Here is a 23,661-nt window from a genome sequence, read left to right as displayed (position 1 = left end):
GAACGAGAGTTATAGCTGTTCTGAGTGGACATGCAGAACCTTGTCTACTGATGTCGGAATATTCACGTGACCACTGATACCAGCATCGTTGCACACCTGACGCAGCACGTCCAACTTGTGTGGGAATTCTCCAGAAGGACCGTTTCGCTACTCGGAAGCCACAGTCTGACCTCTTTCAAACTCGTTCAGTTGGCTGTAGGAAGCCCGAATGCGTCTCCATAGCATGGTTTCCTGCTTGCCTCACACATCTGCGCCATACTGAGCCTTCTAGCTGTGAGCATTCCCTATTAAAGGGCAGACACAGATGGCACTCGGGTACCTACGCCGCTACGCTATCTGTTGGCGGACCACGTTGAAACCATTACGAGTACATCTCCAAGAGGCATTTGCCGTCATCGAATCAAAATCGATGACGTCTCAAGGTGTACTAAGACTTTGTTCTGACAATGTATTTCTGCTGGCTCCATGTATTCAGAGCCCTCCCTCCACCTCTAGTCATGAAAGAAATTTGATACACCTAAATTCTATCGTTCGTACCAAGAAACCGTTTTCTAGTAAAGGTGGTGTTCAATAACGGATAGAACGCTGATTTAAAACTCTCACCAGTTATATCGTGCTAACAGTTTCTTACCATGTAAGTTCACCTCCCAAATTTTAGTCACTGGTCACTTTCAAACTCTCTAGACGGTGTAAAACTGGCGCAAGGTGCTTTTATGACACTCCACTGCTGACGTAACTCATGGCAGAGTTAAGGTGTGTATGTAGTGGTCCATTCTATAGAATTAGGAAGTAGCGAAATAATATGGTTCGAAATGGAGTCGTAACAGAATGACAGAAAGGAGCTAACGTGTTTACAAGCGCCCGTGACCACACCGTGAATGAGGTTGTCCGATTTGTTGGTGTATCAACGCATGCTCACCAACCTGTCTACAAAACAATGATGTATCATTCGCCGCCAAGTAACACGGAGTAGGAACAGTGGTCGTATTAAGATCCTAGCTGACAACGATTGTAGACGAGTGTCACGCTTTGTCACTGAGAATCGGTCTCAAGTCCGAAAGAAACTGTTGCTGTCAGTTCCACCCGAACAACAATAGTTTCTGAGCAAATATGGTACTGCATGCAATAGATTTTCATGCTCTGGTACCTCGCGAAAAGGCTACTGCTTACAGCATCACGTAAAACTGCAATCCCTCAGTGGACCAGACAACACAGCTGGCTGGATGCGTGAAGTGTGAGGCGACGAGTCAGTGCATTGCCTCTTTTCAAATTATTACTGATGGCCCAACGAGACGTTCAACCCGCAATTTGTGGTGAGTATAGTCCAGGCTGGAGGCGATTCTGTGATTTTCCGAGCGTATTTCTCTTGGGTCCACTCATTCTACACTCAGGTGACGAAAGTCATGGGATACCGATACGGACATATACAGATGGCAGCAGTATCGCGTACACAAGCTTTAAAACGGAAGTGTACTGACAGACCTGTTATTCGTATTCAGTTGAGTCATGTAAAATGGTTTCCGACGTGATTATGGCCGCACAACGGGAAATAACAGTCTTGGAACGCGGAATAGTAGTTGGAGCTAGAAGCATTTGACATTAAATTTCGGGATTCCTTAGGGAATTCAGTATTCATACATCCACCAAGTGTGCCGAGAATGAAAAAATTTCGGGTATTACCTTTCACCATCTGATTTTACTTGAAGACCGAGAGCAGCAGCGTTTGCGTGGAGTTGTCTGTGCTAACAGGCAAGCAACACTGCTTAAAATAACTACAGAAATCAATATGGGACGTAAGACGAATGTACCTGTTAGGACAGTGCGACCAAATATGGCGTTAATGGGCTATGGCAGCAGACGACCGACGCGAGTGCCTTTGTCAGCACGGGATTGACTGCAGCGCCTCTCCTGGGTTCTTGACCATATCGGTCGGACCCTAGGTGACTGGATAGGCAACGGCCTTGCCGCAGTGGTTACACCGGTTCCCGTGAGATCACCGCAGTTAAGCGCTGTCGGGCGTGCGCGGCACTTGGATGGGTGACCATCCAGGCCGCCATGAGCTGTTGCCGTTTTTCGGGGTGCATTCAGCCTCGTGATGCCAATTGAGCAGCTTCTCGACCAAATAGTAGCGGCTTCGGTCAAGAATACCGTCGTAACGACCGGGAGAGCGGTGTGCTGACCGCATGCCCCTCCTATCCGCATCCTCCACTGAGGATGACACGGCGGTCGGATGGTCCCGGTAGTCCACTCGTGGCCTGAAGACGGAGTGCTTTTGCTAGATGACTGGATAACGGTGGCCGGATCGGATATGTCCCGATTTCAGCTATAAGAGCTGATGGCAGAGTTTGAGTGTGGTGCAGGCCGCACGAAACCATGGACCCACATTGTCAACAAGGCGCTGTACAACCTGGTGGTGGCTCCGTAGTGTTATGGCCTGTGTTTACATGGAATGGAGTGAATCCTCTGGTCCAATTGAACCGATCATTGACTGGAAATGATTATGTTTGGATACCATTCATGGATGTCATGTTCCCAAACAATTATGGACTTTTTGTGGATGATAATGAGCCTTGCGACTAGGTCATAGTTGTTAGCGATTGATTTGAAGAACGTTCTGGACAATTCGAGCGAATGATTTGCCCACCCAGATCACCCGACATGACTTTCAAGGAACATTTATGGGACATAATCGAGAGGGCAATTTATGCACAATATCTGCACTTTCGCAATCATGGACAGATTTAGAGGCAACATGGCTTAATATTTCGGCAAGGGCCTTCCAGCGACTTGTAGAGTCCTTGCCACGACGAGATGCTGCACTACGCCGGGCAGGAGGAGGTCCGACACAATATTAGAAAGTATTCCCTGAATTTTGTCACTTCAGTGTAGTTACCGTGAACACGTACTAAGATGTTGATTTTAGCATTCTCGGTGACCAAGTGGTACCGTTTTTTCTGCATCTTAATGATTAATATACTGTAGATACTCCCCTCTTCCGAGGTGGCAGCAGCCGTGTTGACAGGGACGCACACGTACGTTCTGGATTGACCTACACCAAAGCAACATATCGCACCTCAGCTGGCCCAATATTAGCCCCACAGAAAATGTCTGGTGCTTCACGATCTCTGAATGTGAACACTGTCAACAGTTATACTGACGAATTAGCTTATTCCTAAACGAACGCAATCGTTGTCATTGGCAACCGACACATGACAATTATTTTGAGCGAAACAGAAGTATATCCGTCGCTATAGCGGGCAGTATGTACACGCGTAACGCCGCATCGTGATGCTACTTAATACGAGGCGTGTTTTTTTTAAGTAAGTACCGTTTTGAAATTAAAAAAAGACGTACTAAGATATCTCAGTAATTTTATTTTTACATGAAAGCCAGTACCTTAATCTACTTTTCTACATAATTTCCGTCAATATTGAGGCACTTGTCATAACGTTGTACCAGTTTTTGAATACCCTCCTCATAGAAGTCTTCCGTCTGACTTGTTAACCATTGCATCACCACTGTTTTGACTTCGTCATCGTCTTGAAGACGCTGACCGCCCAGGTGTTTCTTCAAGTGCAGGAACAGATGGTAGTCACTGGACGCAAGATCGGGGCTGTACGGAGGATGATCTAGTTTCCCATCGAAAAGATGTGATGAGATCTTTGGTCTGATTCGCCACATGCGGACGGGCATTGTCTTGCAGCAAAACGATGCCCTTGCTCAACTTCCATGGACTGTTGCTTTGATTCTGGTGTGACGTAAGCCACCCATGTTTCATCGCCCGTAACAATTTGGCTTAAGAAATCATCACCGTCGTTGTGGTACCGCTCAAGGAAAGTCAATGCACTGTCTAAACGTTTGGTTTTGCGTACGTCCGTCAACATTTTCGGGACCCCACGTGCGCACAATTTTCGGTAATTCAAGTGTTCGGTCACAACTCCATACAAAACACTACGAGAAACATTAGGAAAGTCATCCCGCAAGGAGCAAATCATAAAGCGTCTGTTTTCTCCCACCTTACTGTTCACTTGCTGCACCAACGTACATTAACGACCGAAGGACGCCCACTTCGTTGTTCATCATGCACATTTGTGCAGCCATCTTTAAATGCTCTCACCCACTTTCTTACCCTTCCATCACTCATAATGTTTTCTCCGTAAACTGCACAGTTCTCACGATGAATATCGATCGCTTTTAAGCGTTTAGCACTAAGAAATCTTATAACAGCCCGTACTTCACAGTCGGCGGGACTCACGATTATCGGAGGCATCTTAAACACTCAGTAGTACACAACGTAAACAAGGAAGGATCAGACTGTAATGGCGTCAGTGCGTAGATTAAGGTACAGGCTTTCATGTAAAAATAAAATTACTGAGATATCTTAGCACGTCTTTTTTTAATTTCAAAACGGTACTTACTTAAAAAACACGCCTCGTATGGACTAGTGATTATTACACAAACAGGTTTTCAGCTAATGCGGAATTCAGGGTATTTAACTGATAACACAATATTAGTGGGTGCGCATGTGCCACTTCCGGGCAGTTGAATATTGATCCTAATGCTGCCTGTAATAAGCAGTGGCTGTTGGAAACGATTGTAGGGCTCGCTTCTTAATAAGCAGTGGCATTTATGTGCCGGTCATCACAGTCTCTTGTGGCTCTCATTACTAATGAAACAGTCTCGGAATCCGCGAATTACTCTATTCATCTTTTCATCTCTCTCTCTCTCTCTCTCACACACACACACAGGCGATGCTTCTGAGTCAAAATTTACAAAAGGTTTTATCCCTCTCCGTTTTCTTCAAACTATTAAATAACTGATACCTACGTTTACTTGGTAGACACGGATCACTTAGAACATTGTGGCCAATCACTTCATAATCATCGGTGAACATTTGGCACGTAATGCAGTCGCAATTCATCGTGGCATAGATTCAACAATGTTTTATATCGTACCAAATATGTGGTACCGCACTACAAGGTTACATGAAGAGTCGATGACTGGTAGAGGTGTTTAACAAAATTGCTATCGGTGCACCTGCGATCAGATTATCACCGACAATTATTCTAGGTGATGCTCTTCAACCACGATTCTTGCACTGTGATGTGAAAAAACTGCCGTGGTGGAAAACGTAACCCCCCGTGTAAAGGAGATATACCGTGCAGTGATCAGCAATAATACTGACGTAGCTGGCTTTCATGTCGCCTTCAGATATGACGAGGGATCTTAAATAGTGTGGAACCATCAAAGAAGTGTACACATCGCGTCATCGAGCAGACGTTTTCCTGAAAGGAGGTATGTCATGGGGGATAGTATATACACTGCTGGCCATTAAAATTGCTACACCAAGAAGAAATGCAGATGATAAACGGGTATTTATTCGACAAATATACTATACTAGAACTGACATGTGATTACATTTTCACGCAATTTGGGTGCATAGATCCTGAGAAATCAGTACCCAGAACAGACCCCTCTGGCCGTAATAACGGCCTTGATACGGCTGGGCATTTAGTGAAACAGAGCTTGAATGGCGTGTACAAGTACATCTGCCCATGCAGCTTCAACACGATACCACAGTTCATCAAAAGTAGTGACTGGCGTATTGTGACGAGCCAGTTGCTCGGCCACCATTGACCAGACGTTTTCAGTTGGTGAGAGATCTGGAGAATGTGCTGGCCAGGGCAGCAGTCGAACATTTTCTGTATCCAGAAAGGCCCGTACAGGACCTGTAACATGCGGTCGAGCATTATCCTGCTGAAATGTCAGGTTTCGCAGGGATCGAATGAAAGGTAGACCCACGGGTCGTAACAAATCTGAAATGTAAAGTCCAATGTTCAAAGTGCCGTCAGTGCGAACTAGTGGTGACCGATGGCACCCCATACCATCACGCCGGGTCATACGACAGTATGGCGATGACGAATACACGCTTCCAATGTGCATTCACAGCGATATCACCAAACACGGATGCGACCATCATGATGCTGTAAACAGAACCTGTATTCATCCGGAAAAATGACTTTTTGCCATTCGTGCACCCAGCTTCGTCGTTGAGTACACCATCGCAGGCGCTCCTGTATGTGATGCAGCGTCAAGGGTAACCGCAGCTTTAGGTCTCCGAGCTGATAGTCCATGCTGTTGCAAACGTCGCCGAACTGTTCGTGCAGATGGTTGTTGTCTTGCAAACGTCCCCATCTGTTGACTCAGGGATAGAGACGTGGCTGCACGATCCATTACAGCCATGCGGACAAGATGCCTGTCATCTCGACTGCTAGTGATACGAGTCGGTTGGCATCCAGCAGGGCGTTCTGTATTACCCTCCTGAACCCACCGATTCCATATTCTGTTAACAGTCATTGGATCTCGAGCAATGCGAGCAGCAGTGTCGCGATACGATAAACCGCAATCGCGATAGGCTACAATCCGACCTTTATCAAAGTCAGAAACGTGATGGTACGCATTTCTCCTCCTTACACGAGGCATCACAACAACGTTTCACCAGGCAACGCCGGTCAACTGCTGTTTGTGTATGAGAAATCGGTTGGAAACTTTCCTCATGTCAGCACGTTGTAGGTGTCGCCACCGGCGCCAACCTTGCGTGAATGCTCTGAAAAGCTCATCATTTGCATATCACGGCTTCTTCTTCCTGTCGGTTAAATTTCGCTTCTGTAGCACGTCATCTTCGTGGTGTAGCAATTTCAATGGTCAGTAGTGTAGTTTTCTCGTTTTAAAGAGGATCGTTTTGACATTACTGGCTCTCCAGGTTCAGGAAGACCTTCTGGCTTTGATGAAGATCGTTTAAACGGAACACTCCACAATGATCCATATCATGTCTACTCGAGAATTGATAAATGTGATTGAGACGTCTTGCAGACGCAATCCAAGACAATGATCAGAAAAACTGCGTGAAGTGATGCAACTCCACGGTAACGCCCGTTCGCATTTTGTTAGGCTGACAAAAAACATTGAACAGGAGTTGAGGTGGGACTCATTCCGCAGCCATCTTATTCACCTGATTTTGCGCCCTCAGATTTTCGTCTTTTCTGCTGTCTATAGAACAACCTTCCAGGAATTTTCTTTCCGGATGACAATGCGCTCCGAACACGGCTCGACGAGGTCTTCGCCTCAAAACCACGTGATTTCTACAGTCGCGGAATCAAAAAGTTACCTCAGCGCTGGCAGGCTGTTGTAAACAGCGAAGGAGAATATATTACTAATGCCTAAAATCTCTGTTATGTGTATCTGTTGTGTTCATTAAATTTATGAGAAGACGCTACGAATTTATGCCCCAACCCAATAATTTGTCCACATCAGTGGTCGGCATATCGCTTTAGCATGATGTGTTCTACAGTCCGAAGAGTTGTTTGATGCAACACTAGGCAACTCTATCCTGTGCAAGCCTCATCATGTCCTAATAGCTGCTGTAACCTACATCCATTTGAATATGCTTACCGTGTCCATTCTTGAGCACAATTTATACCCCCTCCCCCTCCCCCTCCTGCTTTTTCCTCCAATACCATAATTGACAATTTTTTGGTGACTCAAAATGCCTCCTACCAAACGATTTTTTTATTTTAGTGAAGTTGTAACATACATTGCTTTTTCCCCAATCAGATTCAGTAACTCCTGATTAGTTGCTTGATCTGTGCATCTAATCTTTAGCATTCTTCCGTAGCACCACATTTCAAAAGCTTCCGTTCTCTTCATGTCTGAACTGTTTCTCGTCCACGTTTCATTTCCGTACAACGCTATAGTCCAGACAAATACGCTTTAGCATAGATACCACCAAGACCACGCGGGGTAGCCGCGCGGTCTCAAGAGCCTTCCCACGGTTCGCGCGGCTCCCCCTGTCGGAGGTTCGAGTCCTCCCTCGGGCATGGGTGCGTGTGTTATCCTTAGCGTAATTTAGTTTAAGTTAGATTAAGTAGTGTGTAAGATAGGGACCGATGGCATTAGCAGTTTGGTCCACCACCGCCACCACCAGATACCACCAAATTCCAGTTCTGAGAAATACATCATTTGAAAAGTATTTGACCGAAAAATTGGGAAGTTCATGTGTCATCCAATTGATTTAAGAGTTGTTAGAACAACAAACTCGACCCGCTATATGCTACAAACAGTTAGCGCTGTCAGTTGTGACAGTTTTCTTGCCGCCCCCTGCAAAGTCAATCATCTGTCGTTCTTGCCTCTAAATGAAACAATGAAAGAGTGCCTTGTCGCTTAGTAGCGTCTTCTCCAATATTTGTCATCTTTCCGTGGATTTTTCATTCTATAAGCACAGAATGCGACAATACATGCCTTCTGCATTTATATACCTCATATTAGGATTTCACGTCCCATCAACGACGAGGAGAAGTTAGGGAGGAAATGCAAACTCGGTTTGGGCTAGTATGGGGATTGAAAACGCGAGACCTCATCAAAGGAACCAACCCGACATTCACCTTAAGAGATGAGGAGAAGCCACGGAAAAACTATATCTGTATTGGTTGAAAGGGAGTTGATGTAGCTGGTCCCGAGTGCGAATGTCTGCGCCACATGGCACGTTATACATTTGACCATTTCCACGCTGCAGTGTCCATAACGCTGCGCCCAAGTAGTGCGTGTAACTTTCTCACAAGCAACCCCTTTGAGTGCCAGGCCGCAAAAGGCCAATGATGTTTGCGCCATTCGATGCCCTACATATTGTCTGCTATGTAACCACAATATTGGCTACTAATGGCAACAGGGGGCGGGACTGGAGGCATCCAATGATGAGCACAACTTGAGGCTACGGAGCGTCGTTGAACTGCTTAGTCGACGAGTAACTCACAATAGTGCTAGAGTGTTGATACAAAGCAGACCAATAGCAACTATAAACAAAGCAAACATTGCATTATATCTACAACATCTATTGTCGAAGTTGACATTTTGTCAGAAAGGAACCCAAGGATTTTCGCAGGGAGAGAGACGGAGAAGTGGCAGATGAAATATTAGCATTTCTGCAGGATGAGTCAGTAGAACGTGTGGTTTCGAATACGCTCTTCTGTGCGGACGATGAACATCAGGAGTACAATGATGATAAAAGATGCTTAACAAGTGAAAGCGATATTGAAACAGGTGTCGCACCATGTAGGTCATCATCTTTGTCGGTCAGGGAACCACATATCCCGTCTCCAGTAAAACGTACTAAAGAAATATCGTTGTCCAAGAAGCGGAAACTAAACATAATTACATATAATTACATACATGGAAGATCATCCGCAGTATAGTAAAAAAACAATTATGAATCGATTTCGAATAAGTTAGCAGCAACATGGCCTTGTAAGGCATTTGAAAAACTATGGATATTCAAGGGAGGATAAGGCGCACTTGTTACAAAAACTGATGTTTGCACGTTTCAAGGATGCTCGATACAATTTAAAGGATGTGCATCATAGTGGTCTACTACTACGCGCGGCATACATTACAATGATTTCAAGGAAACAGTGGATAGTTACATGACCTCAAACAATGCTACAGAGCTGGAAGACCTAAGACAAAGAGATTTCAAACAAAATGTCAGCTTGACGACGCACAGGAAAGTGCGGAATTGGCCCGAAAATTTGTAGATGAGATAAACAAACTTGTCCCATCGTTCCGTAAGGAATTTATTTCCATCTCTGACCAATTGGAATTTGAAGGTGAAATACATATAAAACGAACGCTGGAAGTTAGCGGTACCAAGACAGTTTTATCAAGATCAACCAACATCAGTGCCGTAACGTATTCGTATACAATTGTGCCGACTGTTCATCTGGATGGTAAATTGGCTGGAAAGTTATTTATTGTATTGTGAGAAGGTGGAGATGCTCTTCCCCCTACGATTATTTCTCGTAAACGCGCTCTTGTAAGGGCAGTAGGGAATATTTACGTCACAGCAAGCAGGAGTTGGAAAATGAGCGTAAGAGAACTACTACTATGGTATGAGCACTGCTTTTGGCCAACAGCTGGTGAGAATAACTTGCTTTTGCTTGATTCCTGATCACTGTAAAAAAATCATATTCCTTTAGAGCAGACTATCCCTCCTGTAAAGTTTGTGGCACTGCAGTTGAAACTACCTGGAACCACTGGACAAATTCAGCCTCTGGATGTTTGTTTTTTCCGTGCCTATAAAAGATATTATCGCACTATTTGCAACTACGTCTTAAAGAATAGATAGCTCCACGATAAGCTCCACCACAGACTGTTTCGCATTCGGTTGCATTGCCATCACATTCCATCAGTTCTCGTCGCCCGGTTACACCAATATGACTTTGTATGCATTCTTTAACAATTATAACTAGCTGACCGTCCTACACTGTTTGTAACTCCCAAGAGTTCACCTTCGATCTTGATGTTGCGAACCTTTACGATCACTGTCGCGCGCAATTTTTCATTCTGTGTTCATGGTGCAGGTTCATGGTTTGTTTTGAAGATGTCATGAATGTCGACGATGTCCATTTTGTGAAATACATCCCTTATAAGGCTGACCTCTGTACCTTACGGACAGTCCTCTTCTGTCGCCCTCCTCATGCACATGCTGGGTCATTAGATGCTGATATTTTTCCTGTAATAACTGTTAACTCAATTTTTTCAAATGAGCCTTACTAAAGATTGAACTTGCGACCTCGCAGTCGAGGGGTTCCTTGTCACAATGATCATAGTATTCTCTCATAAGTCTACGGGCAAATTTTTGGCGTTCATGTATTATTTGTGGAAATAGGTTCAATAACCTGGCACTGTTCTTGATATCAAGGATATGGTCCGTTTCTGTCGCTCCGACCTACAGTCAGACAACAAGCTGCCGCATTATATGTAGTCCACTTTAATCCGACATAACGCGGCACTGAACTGGACCGCACCAGCTGTTGCCGATCGTGCAGTCAGCCGACGCGTGTCAGCCACCAAGGCGACACAGCTGTTTATAAACGACGCTTGTCAAGTTGTGGTCGCATTTGGCCTTCGCAGTGAGCAGTGTACGTACGAAAACATGCCCGGGATTCTGGGTGAGCGAACGAGTGACGGATGTAATTCTCCTGCGTCACTCTTCGGCAAGCACTATTCACGCAACAGCAGAAAAAATCAAAGTTAAATTTCTACCGACCTAAACAGTAACGCAACCGATTTTGTCTGCTGTTCATATAATGCCGACATTAACCAACATCCCTTATGAAGAAAGATTATTAGAGAAGTCATGCACAGTTTATAATGGAATAAAGGATTTCTCAGGTGACTGGGATCTAAAGTACACTGAACTGACATAAGTCATGGGATACTTCCCAGTATCGTGTCGGACGTCTTTTGGCTGGTGTAGTTCAACAACTCGACGTGGCGTGGATTTAACAAGACGTTGGAAATACCCTGCAGAAATACGAGCCATGCTACCCCAGTATCCGTCCATAATTGTGAAAGTGTTGCTGATTCAGCATCTTGTACAGGAATTACCCTCCCGATTATATCCCATAAGTCTTCGACGAGATTCATGCCGGGCGAGCTGGGTGGCAAATCATTCAGTCGAATTTTCAAACCAATCGCGAAAAATTGTCTCCAGTGACATGACATCGTTGTTTGGGGACATGAAGTCCACGAATGGCTGCAAATGGTCTACAAGCAGCCGAACATACTTATTTCCAATCAATGAACGGTACAGCTGAACCAGAGGACCCAGTCCATTCCATGTAGACACAGCCTACACAATTATGGAGCCAGCATCAGCTTGCACAATGCCTTGCTGACAACTTGGGTCCATGGATTCGTGGGGTCTGCGCCACACTCGAACCTTACCAGCAGCTATTATCAACTGAAATAGGGTCTCATCTGATCACGCCACTGTTTTCCAATCGTCTAAGGTCACGAGTCCAGGAGAGGTGCTGCAGGCGATGTGCTGTTAGCAAAGCCACTCGCGTCGGCCTGCGGTTATTTCACGCATTGTTCATTGTCTGTTAGCACTGACAACACTACACAAACGCTGCTGCTCTGGTGTGTTAACAGTGGTGAGAGATAAAGCCTGAAAATTGGTATTCTCTGCACACTCTCAGGATCTCAGAATATTGAATTCCCTAACGATTTCCGAAATCGAATGTCCCAGCCATCTATTTCCAACTATCATTCCACGTTCAGTGTCTGTTAATTCCCGTCGTGCGGCCATAATCATGTCGGAAACCTTTTCGTAAGACGCACTTGAGTATAAATGACATCTCTGCCAATGCACATCCCTTTTATACCTTGTGTACGTGATACCATCACCATCTATCTATCTATCTATCTATCGCTTGCGCCTTGTCCGGCAGCTACGCAGGGTCGGCCATGGTTATTCGGATTTGGCATGATAAGAATAAGGGGTGGCCGGATGTCTTTCCTGCCGCCACCCCTTACCCCCAGGACGGAATTAGTGCAGCCCAACTGTCTGTGTCTAGTGGAATCCATGAAATAGTGTGATTGTCTTCAGATGTCTGCGAGCTGTGTAACTGAGGCGGAACGTGGAGACCAGCCCGGTATTCACCTAGTGGGATGTGGAAAACCGCCTAAAAACCACATCCAGGCTGGCCGGCACATCGGCCCAAGTCGTTAATCCGCCGGGCGGATTCGATCCGGGGCCGGCGCGCTTACCCGAGTCCAGGAAGCAGCGCGTTAGCGCTCTTTTTTTTCTTTTTTTCTTTTTATTTATTTATTTATTTATTTTCAATAAGGATCACTCTGTTAAAAGGAACATATAGACCATTTCATCGTATAGTATGTGCCTTACATAGTGAGTGGTGAGAGAAGCGTGAGGTTCATCATCAGCTGTCAAATGTGCACACCGACTGCACCCGGCACATTCCAACTGCGTGGGGGGTCAAGGAAGACTGCCTGAAGATAATTGGCAAAGGTTTTCCGATAGTGTGACCATCTATGAACCTCACTGTGGGCTTGCTGCAAGAAATACCAAAAGTCAAGTCGCGACGTGGCAGTATCCCCATAGAGGTACGCGATCGTCCAACCTTTGATCCAGATGATCGACTGTGATTTAGTCGCCGGAAAGTAGTCACTCTCCGGATGTGAGAAGGAAGCAGGTGTAATATGTTGCGGGGTCACACGGAGGTAGCAAGCCACCATCTGTCTTCCTAGGAGCCAGACGTCCTCCACCGCGATACAAGTTAAGCGGTGATGGTCGTCATCCACTTGGTGACATTTCGGGCATAGTGGAGTGTCCATTAGTCCAATTGCATGGAGCCGTTGGTGGGTGTTGAACTTGCCACAGGCGACAGAGAACCACAGTGCCCGAACGAAGGTAGGAAAGAATTTTTGGTGCACATGTCTCCAAATCTTCGGCCAATGCAACCTGGGGTGTTTCAGTTCAATTACATTACAACTTATCCGTCGTAGCAGCCAAACATAAAAATCCTTCGCGCATGGCGGTCTCGTGCGCGGAAGCTCGTCTCTGATATAACTAAGTTCCACGATAAATGTTGAGACATGCGCAAAATGTGGCGTAATGTTGCCCACCGCCACCGGAGGTGTGAGGGACGCTGGAACCAGGAGATCCAGTAGGCGGGATGTAAGGGAATCACGTCCGCTACGCCATTGCTTATACATTGTGGCTAGAAGGAGCGCCGTCGCACGGCAGTGAACATTCGTAAGTCCGAGTCCCCCCTTGTCCGTAGGGAGAGTGAGCGTTTCGTATCGCACCTTGAGGGGCGATCCAATCATCACGAAATAGCCTAGTGCTGATTGAAGTCGACGTCCGAGCGTGAGTGGTAGGGGCAGGGTCTGCGAAATATGCACCATTCGAGAAACCACATAAGTGTTCAGGTACTCGACTCGCTGCAAAGGATCAAGGCGCCGTAGGAGATGTTGTCGGACCATGGTACGTGTTGTCTGTAAAATACGTCGGTAGTTAACTGCTGCAGTATGTTTTACAGATGAGGTAAAGTCTATGCCGAGATAGCGGAATCGTTGCACATAAGGAAACGGACTGATTTCTTCCGGCGTAAGGCCCCTTCCCACCGGCATTGCCGCCGATTTGTTCATGTTCACTGCACTACCCGCGATCACACTGTGGTCCAACAACAGTTCAAGGACCGTCTTCACCTCTTCCTCAGAACGAACGAGCAGCAGGAGGTCGTCCGCATAGGCACGACATTTGAAGGTGTAGCCCCGTAGTTCCATCCCAGAAAGAGAATTGGTTAGCCTCCCAATTAATGGTCCCAACGCTATCGCGAACAGCAGCATCGAAAGAGGGCAGCCCTGGCGAATGGATCGTCGAATTTGAATGGGCCCTGCTATACGCCCATTAACCTGTACCAAGGATTGTGCGCCCCCGTAAATCCTTCTAATGAGACCAGTAAAACGGTCTGGAAAACCCATTTGTTCCAGTACAGCATACAGATAGTTGTGGCGCACCTTATCAAAAGCACTGTCAAAATCAACCGCCACCATCGCCGTTTTAAGCCGGCACTCCTCCGCCAGCGCTATCACATCACGGCACTCGCCGGTAGCTTTCTGCACATTCACCGATCCACCCGGTGTCGTCTGTTCCGGAGAGAGAACGCTACGAATTAACATACGACATCGGGACGCTAGCAACCGTGCAAAGATCTTATAGTCGGCATTAAGCAGGGTGATGGGGCGATAATGTGTGACCGTAATTCCTGGCTTCGGTTTATGTACTGGCACCAGGAGGCCTTCCATAAAAGCCGGTGGAATAGGCGCATCGGAATTTAACATCTCGTTGTACATTTCCGTCCATCGCGGTGCCATTTCGTTGCGAAATTCGCGATAGAATTCAGCAGGAAGCCCATCAATGCCTGGGGACCGATTCAACGCACCTTGTGCGATCGCATCATGTACTTCCTCACAGCTAATGGCTTCCAGTAAGGTTCCCGCGGCTTCCACCGTCAGTGTACGGGAGACGGACGTGGCTATACGGTCGAGGTCATCGAAAGAGGCTGCTTCTTCCCGATAGATGTGTTGGTAATGGTCGACGAATGCAGAGACAATGTCCGCTTGACGCGTCACTCTTCGGCCTTCGCGGGTGATTAACTCCCGTACCAAAACGCATCGTCGGTGCTTTCGTTCATTCACGACGTGGTGCATGGAAGGAATCTCGTGCCTTATCGTATCGTGACATCTGGCGCGCACCATGGTTCCCTGAAGATGTTTCCGAGCTAAAGCCACTAGTTTAGTTTTTATCCTTTTGCGTTCGATCCAGATGTCCTGTCCCGGCGGACCATCATCCAGGTCGCGCAGTGCTGCAAAATAAAAGTCGGTGGTACGGCGGCGCCATTCTGCCATTTCCCTGCTATATGAGATGAACGTACGGCGAAGCGCCGGTTTAGCACAAGTCAGCCACCAATCAAGCTTCGTCGCATACCTTCCAACCCTTCGCTCGCACATCGTCCATGTCTCAAGGATCCGTTGACGGCATTCAGGATCATGTAGATGTTGAATGTTTAGTTTCCACCGGGCCTTACTGTTCCACACCTCTCTACGGGGAAGAAGCACCGAACAGATGTAAGCGCTGTGATCGGAAAATGCCAATGGCCAGCGTTCCGCGTCCTGGACATTATTTGCATGAGCCCGTGAGATATAAATGCGATCTAATCTGCTCGCCGAATGACTTGTCACATAGGTGTATCCCGGTGCAGCTCCACGTCGTAATTCCCACGTGTCACTAAGTACAAGGTCGTTGACAACGATTCGCAACTCCTGGCTGATGTTTGCTTGCGGCCATTGGTCTTTCTGGCTGAGAACACAGTTGAAATCTCCACCAATTATTACACATTCAGAACGTCCATGGAATAGTGGAGCAATGTCTTCTGCATAAAATCGCGCCCTTTCCCGCCGCCGATTGTTTCCCGACGGTGCATAAAGATTGATGATGCGTGTCCCAAACGTCGTGAAAGCCATTCTCCTGGCCGACGGAAGATAACACACGTTTTCCACTGGGAAGCCATCTCGCACGTAAACTGCCACCCCACTCCCATTGTGATCTCCATGTGACGAATAGGAGTGGTAGCCTGCGATGTATGGGAGTGCAGCTATGTGGACTTCCTGCAGCAAAGCAATATCCACATCAGATGCCCAAACCGTTTCCTTCAATAGGCGTATTTTGGCCGGTGAACGCACGTCATTGATATTTAATGTCGCAATACGGCTCGCATGGCGTTGAATCCCACTCTGTCGAGGCTCAACAACATCTCCCTGCACCGGCGCCGGGGGCTGAGTTAGAAGACGTTCTCTCGCCCCTCTCCCTTCACCTTCAGCAATTATTAGTCCGTCTTCGAGAGTGCCGGCTGCCTCTGTATGACGTCCGGCGCCTCCTCAATATCCTCATACCACAGCTTTTCAGGCTGTGATATATTCGTGTCCATAGCCACAGCATCTGCGTCTGGAGAGCCAACTGGCTGTGATTTCTCTTCAGCATCACCACGTCCCGGTTCCGTCAATGTGACAGACCGCTGCGGGTCTGATCGGACAGTTTCCATTGCCTCATCCTGTTTCGTAGAGGCTGTTGTGTCGTCTTGGTCCACAGGCACATCGTCGTCGGGGCAAGGGGAGTCATCCCGAGGAGATGTCGTGCGACGCCGCCGTTTCCTCCTTTTCGGGGAACGCTGTTTGCGTGATCTTCCGTGCGTGCCCTCAGATTGCAGGGAATCACGGCTGCCCGACAGAAAAGCATCCGTAGGAACTGGGAGTGTTTCGAGTCCCATCGTTGAACTTGGCGGGAGTTCGGTCGAAACTAATGATGTCGTCTCAGAGTGCGTTTCAGACGGAACAGCAGCCGTAGTGGCTGGAACTGCTTCTCGTACTATCGGTGTGCTGGGTGGGAGTTCGGTCTCATCTGATGTTGTCGCCGTAGATTGTATGCTCGACGGAGCAGCATGCTCTGTCATCCCGACGTCTGCGGCAAGGTTTCGGAGAGTGCCATCTTGATCTTCCACCGAGGCTGTGTCCTTTCGGTCATCAGCGGACGCAGTGAGGGCTTTGGCATAGGTGATCGGTAGTACTGTCATCGCCGGCGACGGCTCCCGCACATCTGAAGGCAGTTGCGTAATCCGCCGTTGCATACAGTTCGACCTGAGGTGTCCCTCCTGGCCACATCCAGAATATGTACGTGGTTGACCATCGTAAATCACCACCGCCCGACAACCACCAATTGTCAGATAGGACGGTACATGCTTCTGAAGATCAATAGTGATCTGCCGCACTCCGTTAAGAACGGGGTATGTGGCGAATTGTAAGTCCACAAGTAAACAAACACTCGCACACGCCGCACAGGCGGAAGTATCGGACCTCCGCTTAGCACGGCCGCTAGCGCCGAACTGCGCTCTCGGCTACCCAGGCGGGTTTGTACCACCACCATCTGCATATGTGTATATCGCTATCCCATGACTTTAGTCACCTCAGTGTAGTCTGGACTAAAAGGGGACATCGATCTATCTAATGTTCTCGGAAAATATCTGGCTTAAGGGGAGGACCTATGAATAATATTTATACCATTACGTATCGCTTCCATAGAAACAACGTACTTAAAATTAGAACACCAACAGCTCGCACTGATGCATGGTCTACTCGGTTTCTTGTGCTCCATCCGTCAACGAAGCAGGAAGAAGCCTTAACACCACTTACATTACCTTCTTCTACGCACTAAGAGTTACTTCCAGAGTATCAAGAAAAGCACAAAAATGTAAATTTTATTGCGATTTTCCACTCTACGAAAAGTCAATATTACTATTTTATTTCATCGGTGTTTAGCGTGTCTTCGACAACGAGCCCACTGAAGGCGGACCTGAATAGGAACTAATGACGACGTCGAGTCCTGACGTCCCCGTGGTGTAATCATTTCAGATGAACACGAATTCTACAGAATGTTAAAACTCTATCACTCCTACCTTCCTTGCGTGATAAACTCCAGCATTTCGCCGGCGGATTATTTTGACCAGCATAAAAAATCGTGATGATTTTGTTTTTTCTTCAAGGTGTGTGTCTGTTGGGTGATTATTTCATTCCGTAACTCGTTCACAAATTTGGCATGGCAAAATACTTTTACACCATAGCACGACCTAATAAACAGACTGTAGTTCTTGAATTCCCTTTCGAACACATTTCTGCAGTATGGATGTCTAAAGCGAACAGGAAGTAGGTGAAAATTAGACGGGAGATGCTGCGAGAAGAATTTCACAGTGCAGTGGGAGACCTAAGACCTTCAGACTTCAAGGGGAATATAATAATTACAATTCCAAAGAAAGCAGGTGCTGACAGGCGTGAATATTGCCGAATTATCAGTTTAGTAAATCATGATTGCAAAATACTAACACGCGTTATTTACAGATAAATGGAATAAGTGGTAGAAGCCTACCTTGGGGAGATCAGTTTGGATCGTGGAGATATGCAGGAACACGAGAGGCAATACTGACCCTGCGACTTATCTTAGAGGGAAAGGTTAAGGAAGGGCAAATCTACCTTTATAGCTTTTACGGACTTAGAGAAAGCTTTTGACTATGTTGGCTGGAATACTCTCTTTGAAATTCTGAAGGTATCAGGGTTCAAATAGAGAAAGCGAAAGGCTATTTACAACTTGTACAGAAACCAGACGAAAGTTATAAGAGTCGAGGGGCATGAAAGAGAAACAGTGGTTGAGAAGGGAGAGAGACAGGGTTATAGCCTATCCCCGATGTTATTCAATCTGAATATTGAGCAAGCAGTAAAGGAAACCAAAGAAAAATTGAGTCCAGCGAGAAGAAATAAAACCTTTGAGGTTTGTCGATGACACTGTAGTTTTGTCAGACACACTGAAGGACTTGGAAGAGCATTTGAACGGAATGGACAGTATCTCGAAAGGAAGATAAAAGATGAACATTAATAAAAGGAGAACAAGGGTAATGGGATGTAGACGAATGGAAAAAGAGGATGCTGAAAGAATCAGATTATGAAAAATATTACTAAAATCAATAGATGAGCCCGGGTTCCCGGGTTCGATTCCCGGCGGGGTCAGGGACTTTCCCTGCCTCGTGATGACTGGGTGTTGTGTGACGTCCTTAGGTTAGTTAGGTTTAAGTAGTTCTAAGTTCTAGGGGGCTGATGACCATAGATGTTAAGTCCCATAGTGCTCAGAGCCATTTGAACCATCAATAGATGAGGTTTGTTATTTGGGCAGCAAAATAACTGATGATGGCCGAAGTAAAGAGGACATACAATGTCGATTGGAAATGGCAACTAAAATGTTTCTGATTAAGTGAAATTTGTTAACATCGAATATAAAAGTTAGGATATATTTTCTGAAAGTATTTGTCTAGAGTGTAGCCTTGCACGGAGATGAAACCTGTATGACAAACAGTTCAGACAAAGAGAGCATAGAAACATTTGAAATGTGGCGTTACAAAAGAATTCTGAAGATTAGATGGGTAGATCATGTAACAAATGAGGAGGTACTAAATATAATTGGTGACAAAAGAAATTTGTGGCACCACTTGACTGAAAGTAGGGCTCAGTTAACAGGACACATTCTGAGAAGTCAAGGAAACACCAATTTAGTATTGGAGGGAAGTGCGGGGGGTAAAAATTGTAAAGGAAGACGAAGAGATGAATACAATAAGCAGGTTCAAAAGGACGTAGGCTGCAGTAGTTATTCGGAAATGAGAAGGGTTGCGTATAAGGGAGTAATGTGGAGAGTCGCATGAAACCAATCTTAGGACTGAAGACCATAACAACAATAAAATGCCTATACTTGGTGGGTACTTCACGAAAGAGTATCAAAATGAGGCTAACCATCATAGAGTCTTCATTTTGCTCGTAGAAGATAACTCGTGTAAATCTAAATAAATATAGCGTCAACTGCTGCAAGAATATTCTCTGTCGTGATACATTATTTACTACGAGGCTCATTTTGACGTACGCATCAGATTTAAATGCATATTATTTACGAATTTTGGGAGCCGCAGTTCTATTTTGAATTGGTTAGGTGCAGGATGAGACATTCAACCGGAATGCGTGCTCAAAATAGCAAGGCTAAAAGTATTGTAGCCGGTTATGGGAGAACAACTCCGTTGCGCATGGTATCGAAACGAACAGATTTTTCGAGCGTATACCGCTCATTGAAGGGAATCGGGGAATTTTCTGTCGTACAATTGCTACTGCAGTGAGCTGAGACTCAAGAAAAAGTTTGAGGAAGCGGAGAACATTGCAGCAACGGTGCGGAGAAACCTATGGACAAGCCCACGGCACGTTTTCTCCTGCCTCTGGACGCCGCGACCAGCGTTTGCGCGCATTATACGTGGGCGTGCTGAAAAGTAATGCCTCCAAACTTTTTTCGTGAAAACTCTTAAAGCTTTTTAAATAAAATAAACTTTGTAACTTTCTACATCTTTACTCTTCAAATCTACATACACTACTGGCTATTAAAATTGCTACACCAAGAAGAAATGCAGATGATAAATGGGTATTCGTTGGACAAATATATTATACTAGAACTGACATGTGATTACATTTTCACGCACTTTGGTTGCATAGATCCTGAGAAATCAGTACCCAGAACAACCACCTCTGGCCGTAATAACGGCCTTGATACGTCTGGGCATTGAGTCAAACACAGCTTGGATGGCGTGTACAGGTACAGCTGCCCATGCAGCTTCAACACGATACCACAGTTCATTAAGAGAAGAGACTGGCGTATTGTGACGAGACAGTTGCTCGGCCACCATTGACCAGACGTTATCAATTGATGAGAGATCTGGAGAATGCGCTGGCCAGGGCAGCAGTCGAACATTTTCTGTATCCAGAAAGGCCCGTACAGGACCTGGAACATGCGGTCGTGCATTATCCTGCTGAAATGTAGGGTTTCGCAGGGATCGAATTAAGGGTAGACCCACGGGTCGTAACACATCTGAAATGTAACGTCCACTGTTCAAAGTGTCGTCAAGGCGAACAAGAGGTGACCAAGGCGTGTAACCAATGGCACCCCATACCATCACGCCGGGTGATACACAAGTACGGCGATAACGAATACACGCTTCCAATGTGCGTACACCGCGATGTCGCCAAATACGGATGCGACCATCATGATGCTGTAAACAGAACCCGGATTCATCCGAGAGAATGACGTTTTGCCATTTGTGCATCCATGTTCGTCGTTGAGTACACCGACGCAGGCGCTCCTGTCGGTGATGCAGCGTCAAGGGTAACCGCAGCCATCGTCTCCGAGCTGATAGTCCATGCTGCTGCAAACGTCGTCGAACTGTTCGTACAAATAGTTGTTGTCTTGCAAACGTCCCCATCTGTTGACTCAGGGATCGAGACGTGGCTGCACGATCCGTTACAGCCATGCAGATAAGATGCCTGTCATCTCGACTACTAGTGATACGAGGCCGTTGGGATCCAGCACGGCGTTCCGTATTACCCTGCTGAACCCACCGATTCCATATTCTGCAGACAGTCATTGGATCTCGTCCAACGCGAGCAGCAATGTCGAGATACGATAAACCGCAATCGCGATAGGCTACAATCCGACCTTTCTCATAGGCGGAAACGTGATGGTACGCATTTCTCCTCCTTCCACGAGGCATCACAACAACTTTTCACCAGACAACGCCTGTCAAATGCTGTTTGTGTATGAGAAATCGGTTGGAAACTTTCCTCATGTCAGCACGTTGTAGGTGTCGCCACCTGCGCCAACCTTGTATGGATGCTCTGAAAAGCTAATCATTTGCATATCACAGCATCTTCTTCCTGTCGGTTAAATTTCGCGTCTGTAGCATGTCATCTTCGCGGTGTAGCAATTTTATTGGCCAGTAGTGTATTTGCAGCCTTCTCCGAATTGTAGTAACATGCCGGTGTGCAACGTAACTATGTCGGTGCATGAGAAACAGCGTGCAGTAATCGAGTTTCGAATTCTAAGAGTTCGTTCGCACATGGAGCAGCGTCTCGTTCAGCTTGACAACGCCAGAGCATACACGAGCGCTGCGACATCTGCAACAATCCGACGCCTTGGGTTCACTGATATCAATTACTCTCTCTACAGTCCTGACTTGGCACCATCGGATTTAAAGGACATTTTGATGACTTCACTTTCATAGTGATGAAGCGGTGCAAGCAGAGGTGAAGTTGAGGCTCCACCAAGAAAATCAAACAGTCTAGAGTAGTGTTTCCTAACCTGAGGGTAATTACCCAAATCAAATGGCTCTGAGCACAATGGGACTTAACATCTGAGGTCATCTGTCCCCTAGAACTTAGAACTACTTAAACCTAACTAACCTAAGGACAGCACACACTTCCATGCCCGAGGCAGGATTCGAACCTACGACCGTAGCAGCAGCGCGGTTCCAGACTGAAGCGCCTAGAACCGCTCGGCCAATCCAGCCGGCCGGTAATTACCCGCTAAGGGATAAAATGTAATTTTCTGAGGGGTACAAACAAAAGGGCTTAGCTACAGTTCAGTCATGAAACTAAATTATTTTTAATTTTTTTTATTATTATCACTAATAACATTTGTCTTCAAATACTAGCATTAATGTGTGATACAATGTGGTGAGAGTTAGAGTTTGTGTAAAAAAGTATGAACAACACAGTACACCCCCTAAACACATACTTTATACTTTATTCCATGCATCAGTGACTGTACAGTTCAGACTAATACATCACATATGCTTAAATATTTCAAGGAAATATGTTCTTCAAGCTGTAGGCAGTTCCTGCAATATACCAGGCACACCTTCATTATTCACTTCACAACAATACACGAACTAACTGCTAGCCCAGCTCAATTATAGCTATGTAATACCTACCATACTGCTGTAGGGCCTGCACATTATTATTATTATTTTTATTGTTATTAATACGTATGGTCAGACACAAATCATTGGCAGCCGAAAGTCTTCCAACTTATGCCAGTTCAGAAGTAAGGCCTTTAGTGACAACAAAAACAGTAAATCCCCAAAATTCACATCTGTTCAAGAAAACATTTGCTATTACTTAATGGTAAGAGCTGAGAACTGTTTGAAATTGATTGACTGACTGATAATAAAAACAGTGAAGTCCCCGAATTCACCACTCTCCAACAAAGCATTCGCTCACAATTAACAGTATGGGTTAAAAGTTGATCGAAATCCGAAATAAATAAAGGGGAAATTTTCACAACACTTAGAAGGCATATCGTAAAGGTCTGGTGAGGTTCAAAATGAATCTCATTGCGAATTCATGTTGACCTGTCTCATCGGCGTTGGTGTACTATGATTAACAAACGAATGTTTCCAACGCCTCTCAAGTTCGGACGCAGCGGTCGCGGAGTCATTCAAATAAAGATTAAATTCGAAAGCACAGATTTTAAAACCTAAATAATATGTTAAGAGCTGCATTATAAAATACACAGCTGTAGTACTATTTTTACTGAAGACAGTCGTTTTGTTTTCGGTCCAGCATGAGACCATCTTCGGGTCTTAATTTGGAAATTTGTGGCAAGGTCTTATGGGACCAAACTGCTGAGGTCATCGGGCCCTAAGCTTACCCACTTCTTAATCTAACTTAAACTAACTTACGCTAAGGACAACACACTCACCCATGCCCGAGGGAGGACTCGAACCTCCGACGGGATGAGCTGCGCGGACCGTGACAAGGCGCCATAGACCTCGCGGCTACCCCGCGTGGCTTCGGGTCTCAAAAAGCAACTCAGCCATGCAGTGTCGCTGGTGC

General features: G+C 46.0%; 1 protein-coding gene and 1 pseudogene across 2 annotated transcripts in view; one reads left to right on the top strand and one right to left on the bottom strand.

Moving 5' to 3' along the window:
- LOC124802873 (ATP-binding cassette sub-family G member 1-like) overlaps positions 1-23,661 on the bottom strand; it is a 354,399-nt gene that overhangs the window by 273,590 nt on the left and 57,148 nt on the right. The gene's annotated exons all lie outside the window — the stretch shown is intronic.
- Positions 1,952-2,069, top strand: LOC124803987 (annotated as a pseudogene).

This window comes from Schistocerca piceifrons, chromosome 6 (genome assembly GCF_021461385.2).
Source record: "Schistocerca piceifrons isolate TAMUIC-IGC-003096 chromosome 6, iqSchPice1.1, whole genome shotgun sequence".
In the NCBI taxonomy this organism is placed as follows: domain Eukaryota; kingdom Metazoa; phylum Arthropoda; class Insecta; order Orthoptera; family Acrididae; genus Schistocerca; species Schistocerca piceifrons.
Note: the sequence above shows the minus strand (reverse complement) of the source record. Positions and strands in the feature narration are given on the sequence as shown.